Source organism: Stomoxys calcitrans, chromosome 1, assembly GCF_963082655.1.
Source record: "Stomoxys calcitrans chromosome 1, idStoCalc2.1, whole genome shotgun sequence".
NCBI lineage: Eukaryota > Metazoa > Arthropoda > Insecta > Diptera > Muscidae > Stomoxys > Stomoxys calcitrans.
Window position 1 is genome coordinate 236565129 of NC_081552.1, and position 13598 is coordinate 236578726.

The following is a 13598-nucleotide window of genomic DNA, read 5'->3' on the forward strand; positions in this document are numbered from 1 at the left end:
TGGACCGTACTTCTTCAAAGATGATGCGAATCGTAACGTAACTATGAATGGTGAGCGCTATAGTGAGATGATATCCAACTTTTTTTTGTCCAAACTGCAAAAGCTTGACTTGCATGACATGTGGTTTCAACAAGACGGTGCCACATGCCACACAGCATGCGTAACAATGAACTTATTGAGAGGCGAGTTCAGTGAACATTTTGGTTGACGTTCGGGACCTGTTAATTGGCCGCCTAGATCGTGCGATTTAACGCCCTTAGACTATTTTTTGCGGGGGCTATGTTAAAGCTCATGTCTATACAGACAAGGCCGCTTCAATTGATGTGTTGGGAGACAACACAGAAGCATTTATTTGTGAGAGTTCTAAGTGTTCGGCCAGGCCGAATCTTGGGAACCCACCACCATGGCTTCTGGTAAAATATGGGAGCTGTATCGGGTTATAGATCGATTTGTACCGTACTTGGCACGATTGTTGGAAGTCGTAAAAGAGCACTATGTGCAAGATTTCGGAAGCACTTAAGGAAGTCAGATCGGTTTATTTGGAAGCTATATCAGGTTAAGGAGCGATTTGTGCTTTACTCGACCCAATTGTTGGAAATCATGTGTGCCAAATTTCAGCCAAGTCGGACAAAAATTGCTGCTTCCAAGGGCTCAAGGAGTCAAATCGGGAGCTATATCAAGTTATAAACCGATTTGGAACATTCTTGGCACAGCTGTTGGAAAACTATCTGCAAAATTTCGGATCGCTGCTACTTGGCCCTCATTCTGACTAGGAGGTAAACAATCTATACCATCATCAGGGATTGGTTCTGCGGTATCCTCTTCGCCGCCATCATCGGACACTAGCAGTTGAGTAAATTTTCTTTGCATATCCTCAACATGCTATCTGTGTCAGTTACCAGATTTCCATCTTCGTCTCAGCAGGAGGATGTGCCTGCACCAAAGCCATTGGTTTGATGTTAAGTTTTTTGGTAGAATTTTCTGACTTCATTCTGACTCCTGTACATCTTAATTCGCTAACACTCACGTTTTTCCATTTGTTTATGGTGTCTAAGATCAATATTTCGAGGTGTTACAAACGCAATGACTAGATTAGTATACGCGCATCCTATGGTGGTGGGCATAAAAATGATGCCCACAATGGTTTGACGCGTTGCCACTAACATTTTTTTGATTCCCTCCACCATGGGATGAAGGTATGCAAATTTCGTCATTCCGTTTCTAATACCTCGAAATATGCGTCTAAGATCCCATAAAGTATATATTCTTGATGGTCATGACATTTTTAGTCGATCTAGCCATGTGCATCCCACTGTTCGTCCGTCCGTCTGTCTGTCAAAAGCAAGCTATCTTTCGAAGGAGTAAAGCTAATCACTCGAAACTATGCACAAACACTTCTTATTAGTGTAGGTCGGTTGGGATTGTAAATCGGCCAAATCGGTCAATGTTTAGATATAGCTGCCATATAAGCCGATCTTGGGTAATGGCCTCTAGAGGGCGCAGTTCTTATCCGATTTGGCGAACACCCAATTAGAATTCTTAAGTTTCTAGAGGGCGCAATTCTTATCCGATTTGGCTGAAATTTGGCACATATCTTTGAGAAATGACTTCCAACAACTATGCCAAGTATGGTCTAAATCGGTCTAAAACCTGATATAGCCGCCATATAATCCGATCAATCCTTCTTCCTTCTGGCTATTAAAACAAATTCACCAAGTTATAACACCCTGTACTACAGTAGTGGTTTAGGGTATAAAAATAAAACATACTCATATTTACATATTATTGAAGTTTTTTTTTTTTTTTAATTCCAACTCACTTTTTGTGCTTGAACAAATAACGACTAGCATTAATATTTTGCACAACGCTATGTAAACTTTATTTTATATTGAAACAAATTCACAGCAAACGTGCCTTTTTGACAGGACAAAAACAAAAAGGTTTCATACAAAAGTAATTACCATTGGTTTTTAGTTTTACATGCAATTTTTAACTAGGATCTAGGAGTTTATAAATGTAAAGGGTGATCTTTTAAGAGCTATAGGAAAAATTTTCACAAAAAAATACATACAATTCAGAATCTTTATTTGAATCGATAGTACGGTCCATAAAATTTAAGATTTGAAGACTATTTCATGCAAATGTTGACCGTGACTGCGCCTAAGATGGTCCATCCGCTAAGTCCAATTTTGGCATACTCTTTCCAACATTTCGGCGGATATCTCACGAATAAATGCTTTAATGTTGTCTTTCAATGCTTCAATTCAAGCTACCTTGTCTTTATAGACATGAGCTTTAACATAGCCACACAAAAAATAGTCTAAGGGCGTTAAATCGCACAATCTAGGTGGCCAATTGACCGATCCCGAACATGAAATAAAATGTTCACCGAACTCTCCTTTCAATAAGTCCATTGTTGGCGTGCTCAGTGGCTTGTGACACTGTCTTGTTGAAACCACATGTCATGCAAGTCAAGCTCTTGCATTTTGGGCTAAAAAAAACAGTTGGATATCATCTCACGATAGCGCTCACCAATCACAGTTACGTTACAATTCGCATCATCTTTGAAGAAGTACGGTCCAATGATGCTACCAGCCCATAAACCGCAACAAACTATGACTTTTTCTGGATGCATTGGTAGCTCTTGCAATGCTTCTAACTGATCTCCATTCCAAAATCGACAATTCTGCTTATTTACGTACAGAATGAGCCAAAAATGTGCTTCGTTGCTCAATGGAAGAACCGCGCAGTAAACTTTCTTTACAGCGCAAGTATTTTGACAATAAAAAATTCAAAAATTTGCAAGCGAGGTTAAATTATAGACCAAACTGAAGATGTTTGAAAGTGAAACAAAACACGAAATGAGCGTGATCTGCTTAAACCAATGTTGCCAAAAAGATAACAGCTAAAACAAGTAAAAGTGTGCCAAGTTCGGTCGGGCCGAATCTTATATACCCTCCACCATGGATCGCATTTGTCGAGTTCTTTTTCCGGTATCTCGTTTAAGGCAAACAAAGGATAAAAGATAAGAAGTAATATGCTATTGAAGCTATATCAAGTTATGGCCCGATTCGTACCATAATTGTATTGAACATTGGAGACCATAGTAGAGGTCATTGTGAAAAATGTCAGCTAATTCGAATAAGAATTATGACCTTTAGGGGCTCAAGATGTGTGCTGTTTGAGGCCATAAACCGATTCAGACCATATTTGAAACCTATTGTATATTAAAGGTAATTAGAGACACCTTTCTTAAGCGGCGCAAGAAATATTTCATCTGTACTGATCTTCCCAATATCTGTACTACCTGGAACAGACCGAGGATGGAATATAACTCTCATATATGGGCAGGAGCTCCAAAATCATCCTTGGATCTACTTTACCAAGTTCAACAGAAAGCGATGGTGTTGATTGGGGACAGTAGAGTATCCAACTCTATTGCTTTTCTTGAACATCGTCGGAATGTGAGTAGCGTTGTATTGCTCTATCGTTATTTTCATGGCGTGTGTTCCAGGGATATTCGTCTTCTTATCCCTGACGTTAGGATGTTCACCAGGAATGCAAGACTTGCCAGGAACTCACACCCGTTTGTAATTGATTGGCCAGTCGAACGAACCATGCATTATAGAGAAAATTAATTTTTCGCCCGAACCATTCGTATGTGTAATCGACTTCCGGCTAATGTCTTTCCCACCGACATTGACGTTCCGAAATGTAAGAGTAGTATCAATAAACACTACTTCCTCTTTCCCCCCTCCAACCCTTAACTTTCCTAATTGCCAACGCAATGCACTGCATATTAGGGGATATCCCCTGCGTGTTGGTTACGTGAAGAAAACACTTAATGCCAAATTTCAGCCAAATCGGATAGGAATTGCGCCCTCTAGAGGCTCAAGAAGTAAAATCGGGAGATCGGTTTATATGGGAGCTATATCAGGCTACAGACCGATTAGGACCATTTTTGATATGAATGTTGAAGGTTATGGAAAACGCCGTTGTTCAAAACTTCAGCCATATTGGATAATAATTACGCCCTCTAGCGGCTCAAAAAGTCGCGATCAAAGATCGGTTTGTATGACAGGTACATCAGGTTATGAACCGATTTGAACCATACTTCCCACAGTTAACGAAACACTTTGTGCAAAATTCCAGCCAAATCGGATAGGAAATACGCCCTCTAGAAGCCCATGAAGTCAAGATCCAAAATCGGTTTATATGACAGCTATATCAGGTTATGGACCGATTTCCACCATACTAAGCACAGTTGTTGGAAGTCATAACGACGAAACACGTCGTGCAAAATTTCAGCCAAGTCGGATAAGAATTGCGCCCTCTATTTGGCAGCTATATCAAAACATGGACCGATATGGCCCATTTACAATCCCAACCGACCTACACTAATAAGAAGCATTTGTGCAAAATTTTGAAATTTGAACAAATACTTCTAGAAATTTTTAACGAATACTTCTTATTAGTGTAGGTCGGTTGGGACTGTAAATGGGGCATATCGGTCCATGTTTTCATATAGCTGTCATATAAACCTATCATGGGTCTTGATTTCTTGAGCCTCTAGAGGGCGCAATTCTTATCCGATTGAAATGAAATTTTGCACAACGTGTTTTGGTATGATGTCCAACAACTGTGTTCTGTATGGTTTTAATGGGTTTATAACCTGATATAGCTGCCATATAAACCAATCTTGCGTCTTGACTTCTTGAGACTCTAGAGGGGGCAATTCTTATCCGATTGGAATGAAATTTTGCACGAAGTATTTTGTTATGATATCCAACAAACTGTGCCAGGTATGATTCGAATCGGTTCATAATCTGATATAGCTGTCATATAAACCCATCTGGGGACTTGAGCTTCTAGAGGGCGCAATTCTCATCACTAAATTTTGCATGACGTATTTTATTATGACTTTCAACAACAGGTTCAAATCGGTCCATAACCTGATATAGATGCCATATAAACCGATCTGGGATCCTGACTTCTAGAGCCTCTAGAGGTCGCAATTATTATCCGATTTGCCTGAAATTTTGCACGATGTATCCTCTAATGACCATCAACATACGTGTTTATTATGGTCTGAATCGGTGTTACAGCTCCCATATAAATCGATCTCTCTATTTTACTCCTTGAGCCACTAGAGGGAGCAATTCTTATTCGAATTGGCTGACATTTTACACAGGCCTCCAACATATCATTTAATTGTATTGTATAAATGCTATTTCCCTCTTTCCTATGATGGCCGGTTAACCATTGGCAATTTATGATGCCCAATATAACATAAACAATTTGTATCCCCTTTTAAAAACACAACATTACTGAATGGTTCAATGTACAAAAACATATTCATATTCGTTGTGTAAACTAGATTCACCGGCTCGTTGCTCATTTTTTTTTTTTTTTTTGATATTTTATTTACTTGCACGAAATAAATAATTACAATTATTTGCAATTCTGTATGACAAACATTGTTATTTACACGATTTAATTGTATGAAGATAGTGTGAAGCGTACTGAAATCCATACACGTGTGTCCAGAGTTAAAGTGACTTAAATTAAAATACCACTTGCCTTGAAGCAGCAATAAATGGGATAGCTCATATTATGTAAGTCGATGGAAAATGCCGTAATACGGTTACCGAACTACACTGAACGAAAAATGTATACCAACGGCATTGATTAAGCTAATACCAGAACCAGTACCGATTCCGAGCAAACTTCGCAGACAATGTGCTAGTCGTCGAGGAAAGCGTTGTGCAAAATATTGGCAAGATTGGTCAAACAATGCGCCTGCATTGGCTCTTGGGGTGAAAATCAGGCGATATACACAAATGACAGCTAAATCTAAATCTGTGCCGATTTCTATGAAGTTCACCAGTAATATTGGGAGTCATAAGAATATCCTTCCTGCAAAATTTCGACAGAATCGGATAACAAATTATCACTTTTTTGCAATATTTCTCGAAATCAGACGAACATATATATGAGAGCTATATCTAAATCTGAACCGATTTCGAGCAAACTCCTCAGATACTGTGGCAGTCGTCGAGGAAAGCGTTTTGCAAAATTTTGGCAAGATGGATCAATAAATGCGCTTGCTGTGACTCTAAAAGTTAAAATAAGACGATATATATATATGAGAGCTATATCTAAATCTGAACCGATTTCCATGAATTTCACCAGTAATATTGAGAGTCAAGAGAAAATCCCTCCTGCCGAATTTCGAGAACAAACCATTTAACAAAAGACCATTTTATTGCAATATTACTGTAAATCGGACGAATATATATATGGGAGCTATATCTAAATCTGAACCGATTTTGTTCAAAATCAATAGAGCTCGTCCCTGGACCATAAACGTGGCGTGTGCAAGTTCTTACCATAAGCGAACAACAAATGCGACCTGTACTTTTGTCACAGGAATATCAAATATCGAAAGAACAGGAACTACATTTTGAAGTCGAACTAGGCGGATTAGAAATTTATTTTTGATACATGGTTTCTTCAGAGAAACTTTTAACAGTTGTATTTAGTTAACGTTTTTTGCTATAGGACTAAAAAAAATAAAAGCCGGGCCGAATCTTATATACCCTCCACCATGGATCGCATTTGTCGAGTTCTTTTCCCGGTATCTCTTTTTAGGCAAAAAAGAATAAAAGAAAAGATTTGCTCTGCTATTAGAGCAATATCAAGACATGGTCCGGTTTGGACTACAAGTGAATTATATGTTGGAGACCTGTGTAAAATGTCAGCCAATTCGAATAAAAATTGTGCCCTTTGGGGGCTCAAGAAGTAAAATAGAGAGATCGATTTATATGGGAGCTGTATCAGGCTATAGACCGATTAAGACCATAATAAACACGTATGTTGACGGCAGCTATATCAGGTTATGAGCCAACTAAAACCATATTTGACACAGTTGTTGGAAGTCATAACAAATAACTTCTTGAAAAGTTTCAGCCAAATCGGATAAGGATTGCGCCCTCTAGAGGCTCAAGAAGTCAAGTCCCCAGATCGGTTTATATGACAGATATATCAGGTTATAGACCGATTTAAACCATACTTGGTACAGTTATTGGATATTATAATGAAACACGTCGTGCAAAATTTCATTGCAATCGGATAAGAATTGTGCCCTCTAGAGGCTCAAGAAGTCAAGACCCAAGATCGGTTTATATGGCAGCTATATCAGATTATGGACCGATTTGAGCCATACTTGACGCACTTATTGGATATTATAACAAAACACGTCGTGCACAATTTCATTCTAATCGGATGAGAATTGCACCCCCTAGAGGCTCAAGAAGTCAAGACCCAAGATCGGTTAATATGCCAGCTATATAAGGTTATCCACCGATTGAAACCTTATTTGGCACAGTTGTTGAAAGTCATAATAAAATAAGTCATGCAAAACTTCAGCCAAATCGGATAGGAATTGCGCCCTCTAGAGGCTCAAGAAGTCAAGTCCCCAGATCGGTTTATATGACAGATATATCAGGTTATAGACCGATTTAAACCATACTTGGAACAGTTATTGAATATCATAACAAAATACTTCGTGCAAAATTTCATCCCAATCGGATAAGAATTGCGCCCTCTAGAGGCTCAAGAAGTCAAGACCCAAGATCGGTGCTATATGGCAGCTATATAAGTTTATCCACCGATTGTAACCTTATTTGACACAGTTGTTGAAAGTCATAATAAAATAATTCATGCAAAATTTCAGCCAAATCGGATAGGAATTGCGCCCTCTAGAGGCTCAAGAAGTCAAGTCCCCAGATCGGTTCATATGATAGATATATCAGGTTATAGACCGATTTAAACCATGCTAGGTACAGTTATTGGATATTATAATGAAACACGTCGTGCAAAATTTGATTGCAATCGGATAAGAATTGCGCCCACTAGAGGCTCAAGAAGTCAAGACCCAATACCGGTTTATATGGCAGCTATATCAGATTATGGACCGATTTGAGCCATACTTGACGCACTTATTGGATATTATAACAAAACACGTCGTGCAAAATTTCATTCCAATCGGATAAGAATTGCGCCCTCTAGAGGCTCAAGAAGTCAAGACCCAAGATCGGTTTATATGGCAGCTATATAAGTTTATCCACCGATTGTAACCTTATTTGACACAGTTGTTGAAAGTCATAATAAAATAATTCATGCAAAATTTCAGCCAAATCGGATAGGAATTGCGCCCTCTAGAGACTCAAGAAGTCAAGAGCCAAGATCGGTTTATATGACAGCTATATCAGGTTATGAACCGATTTCAACCATACATGGCGCAGTTATTGGATATTATAACAAAACACGTCGTGCAAATTTTCATTTAAATCGGATAAGAATTGCGCCCTCTAGAGGCTCAAGAAGTCAAGACCCAAGACCGGTTTATATGGCAGCTATATCAGGTTATGAACCATACTTGGCGCAGTTGTTGGATATCGTAACAAAATACGTCGTGCAAAATTTAATTTCACTCGGATAAGAATTGCGCCCTCTAGAGGCTCAAGAAGTCAAGACCCAAGATCGGTTTATATGGCAGCTATATCAGATTATGAACCGATTTAAATCATACTTGGCACAGTTGTTGGATATCATAACAATACACGTCGTGCAAAATTTTATTCCAATCGGATAAGAATTGCGCCCTCTAGAGGCTCAAAAAGTCAAGACCCAAGATCGGTTTATATGGCAGCTATATCAAAACATGGACCGATATATCCCATTTACAATCCCAACCGACCTATGCTAATAAAAAGTATTTGTGCAAAATTTCAAGCGGCTAGCTTTACTCCTTCGAAAGTTAGCGTGCTTTCGACAGACAGACGGACGGACGGACGGACAGACGGACGGACATGGCTAGCTGGACTTAAAATGTCACAACGATCAAGAATATATATACTTTATGGGGTCTCAGACGAATATTTCGAGTAGTTACATACAGAATGACAACCCCATCCTATGGTGTAGGGTAAAAAAATTGACCCGGCCTAATATATATACTTTATGTGGTCAGAAATGGTATACCCGACATCCCTTAGTGGTTGTAGTAACACAATTTTTACCAAAAGTTTATGTGTGGTTAAATTTCTTAAGTTAAAAACAAGTAAAAGCGTGCTAAGTTCGGCCGGGCCGAATCTTATATACCCTCCACCATGGACGCATTTGTCGAGTTCTTTTCCCGGCATCTCTTCTTAGGCAAAAAAGGATATAAGAAAAGAGTTACTCTGCTATTAAAACGATATCAAGATATGGTCCGGTTCGGACCACAATTAAATTATATGTTGGAGACCGGTGTAAAATTTCAGCCAATTCGTATAAGAATTGCGCCCATTGGGGCTCACGAAGTAAAATAGAGAGAACGATTTATATGGGATCTGTATCGGGCTATAGACCGATTCAGACCATAATAAACACGTTTGTTGATGGTCATAATAGGATCCATCGTACAAAATTTCGGGCATATCGGATAATAATTGCGACCTCTAGGGGTCAAGAAATCAAGATCCCAGATCGGTTTATATGGCAGCTATATCAGGTTATGAACCGATTTGAACCTTATTTGACACAGTTGTTGAAAGTAAAAATAAAATACATCATGCAAAATTTCAGCCAAATCGGATAGGAATTGCGCCCTTTAGAAGCTCAAGAAGTCAAATCCCCAGATCTGTTTATATGACAGCTATATCAGGTTATGACCCATACTTGGCGCAGTTGTTGGATATCGTAACAAAATACGTCGTGAAAAGTTTCAGCCAAATCGGATAAGGATTGCGCCTTCTAGAGGCTCAAGAAGTCAAGACCCAAGATCGGTTTTTAAGAGAGCTATATTAGGTTATGGACCGATTTCAACCATACTTAGCACAGTTGTTTGATATTATAACAAAACACATCGTACAAAGTTTCATTCCAATCGGATAAGAATTGCGCCGTCTGGAGGCTCAAGAAGTCAAGACCCAAGATCGGTTTATATGACAGCTATATCAAAACATGGACCGATATATCCCATTTACAATCCCAACCTACCTATACTAATAAAAAGTATTTGTGCAAAATTTCAAGCGACTTACTTTATTCCTTCGAAAGTTAGCGTGGTATCGACAGACAGACGGACGGACGGACAGACAGACGGACATGGCTAGCTGGACTTAAAATGTCACAACGATAATATTTCGAGTAGTTACATACAGAATGACAACCCCATCCTATGGTGTAGGGTAAAAAAATCGACCCGGCCTAATATATACTTTATGTGGTCCGAAATGTTATAACCGACATCCATTAGTGGTTGTAAAAACACAATTTTTACCAAAACTTTATGTGTGGTTAAATTTCTTAAGTTAATAATTATATGTAGTTATAAATTTTTTTTATAAAATGATATTTATAGGAATTTCTGGGTATATTGACGTCATCTATTTTGCTGCAAATTTCCAGGAACTCAGAATTTTTAAGTAAAACTGCAAAATTTCCTCATCCTGGCATTTCAGCAAGCTTAGTAAAGACAACAATTTTTTCCCCGAACACAATGGAAGATGTTGTCCAGCACTCACACTCATGCTCAATTCTTTGTTCCATTTTCAGAACATCATGTCAGGCATCATGGTCACACATTAGTCTACAGATCAATCATGATGAAGTATCATCGTGGAGTGACATCAGCTCATGCCAATTTTAAAGATTTGCAAACAACTGAAATGGGAAATCTCTATATATTGTCAAGTTCAATTTTAATGGTACAACATAAAGTTAACAGAGAATAATTGATTGTTGTTTTTTATTGCCAACATCATTGCTGTTGTTGTTCTTCTTGTTCGATATCGAAAAGGGAAAACATGTGCCCAAAAAGAGTGCATCAAATCACTTCAGGCTTAAGTTCAGCGTTTTGATGATCCATGTCATTGTCTTATCTGTGAATATTCCCTCATGTCATCATCTCGCACACACAAAGGAAGAAATGACAACATGGTTAGGTTAATGACTGTATGTCATTGTATGAAAGGAAGGACGGACAATAAAGGAGTCAGTTGCAATCAACACCATCACCGGCCATCTGTAGCCATGCAGCGCACATAAACACAATCCAACAGATATATCCACTGTGTGTGTGTGTGTGTGTGTCTCAGCAAGAACCACTGGAAACCAATACCCATGCATTTGTATGGATTTATGACTGTATTGTCGTAGTGTAGCTCTGAATGTTTATTTTAAATAACACAATTTTTGTCGACATTTGCCTTATGCTGCCGAATAAGGCATATTGGGTTCGATTCATTTAAAAATAAGCAAACAGCTTCAGCTATGGTCGATGTTGGATTGTTGGTTATTGGTTATTGGCTCTTATTGAGTAGGTTCAATTTTATCCTAATTGCCATTCATTGTCGATGAATTGTCCTTACAAAGGACACATGGTATACATGGCAAATAATTAAATTATTTCCAACCAATGTTGATTCAAGATTGAAATGAATGAGCGTAAAGCCATTATCTTCTAACGAATCGTTGTAGTGGCTACAATACCATTTGCGGTGGAGTTAAATTTAAAAGAAAGATTTATTTTTAACCATGGCTGAACTAATGTGGCGACTTTATGGAGGTGGGAGGTCATGGAAGTCAACAAACAGTAACTACTAAATTTCAAAATTGTTCTAAATATAAAACAGAAGATATCGTTTACTACTCTCGGGGCACAGTGGGAGAAAATCGAAAAACCGGTAATATTGGGTTGCCCAAAAAGTAATTGCGGATTTTTTAAAAGAAAATAAATGCATTTTTAATAAATCTTAGAATGAACTTTAATCAAATATACTTTTTTACACTTTTTTTCTAAAGCAAGCTAAAAGTAACAGCTGATAACTGACAGAAGGAAGAATGCAATTACAGAGTCACAAGCTGTGAAAAAATTTGTCAACGCTGACTATATGAAAAATCCGCAATTACTTTTTGGGCAACCCAATATATATATGTTGTGTGAGAATGGGTAGAGATCTCTCCTTGAAAAGTAAAATCGTAAAAGCGTTCGGCCCGGCCGAATCTTGGGAATCCCCACCATAGACTCTGCTAAAAATTTATACAAAATAATTGTAGTTGTAGGGCATAATTTTATTCCACATACCAAACTTCTGTCAAACCAGCAAAAACCAAACCTTCTAGGAACCGAACAAGGATGACCAAGAGACCGGTTTTCATGGAAGCTATATCAGGTTATAGACCGATTTAGAGCGTACTTTAGCACAAGTCATAAGAGAACACCATGTGCAAAATTTCAGCCAAATCGGACAAGAATTGCGGTTTCCAGGGGCTCAAGAAGTCAAATCAGGAAATCGGTTTATATGGGAGCTATATCAGGTTATAGACCGATTCGGACCGTACATGTCTCAGTTATTGGAAGTCATAACAGAACAATGTGTCCAACATTTCAACCAAATCGGACAAAAATTGTTGCTTCCAGGGGCTCAAGAAGTCAAATCGGGAGATTGGCTTATAAGGGAGCTATATCAGGTTAAAGCTCGATTTCGACCGTACTTGGCACAAGTGTTGCAAGTCACAAGAGAACACTATATGCAAAATTTCAGCCAAATCGGACAAAAATTGCGACTTCCAGGGGCTCAAGGAGTCAAATCGGGTGATCGGTTTATATGGGAGCTATATCAGGTCATAGACCGATTTGGACCGTACTTTAAACAAGTGTTGAAAGTCACAACAGAACACCATGTGCAAAATTTCAGCCAAAATGGATCAGAAATCGGACATAAACTGCGGCTTCCAGGGGCTCAAGAATTCAAATCGAGAGATCGGTTTATATGAGAGCTATATCTAAATCTGAACCGATTTGGCCCATTTGCAATCCCTAATGACCTACATCGATATTAAGCATCTGCGCGAAATTTCAAGCAGCTAGCTTTACGCTTTCGACCTCTATCATGATTTCGACAGATGGGCGGATGGCTAGATCGAATCAGAATGTTGAGACGATCCAGAATATATAAAATTTTATGGAGTAGCAGATCAATATTTCGAGGTGTTACAAACATAATGACTGGGTTAGTATACCCCCATCCTATGGGGGGTGGGTATAGAAAAGTAAAAGCTGATAAGTTAGAGAGATCGTGTGCCAAATTTCCGGGCGCCTTTTGGCAGGCCCCTAAATTTGGTCCCTTCGGTATTTTAAAAAATGGTTCGGGCTGCCAAATTATTTTCTTGCTGGATAGTGCTCAAAAATCATTACAAAATGATTGTTAAACTTCTCTCCAAAGAGGTGTCGTACTCTCCAAAGAGGTGTCGTACTGCGACACGACGTTCGGTCTTGGCTATAAAAAGGAGGCCCCTTATCATTGAGCATAAACTTGAATCGGACTGCACTCATTGATATGTGAGAAGTTTGCCCCTGTTCCGTAGTGGAATGTTCATGGCAAAATTTGCAATTTGCGTGATTATAACAGCCGGAAGGACAGACGTACCGACAGCCACACGGACTTCGCTAAATCGTCTTAAAGTTTTAAGACGATCAAATGGATATTTTGATGTGTTACAAAAAGAGTGACGAAGTAATTATACCCCCATCCTATGGTGGAGGGTAT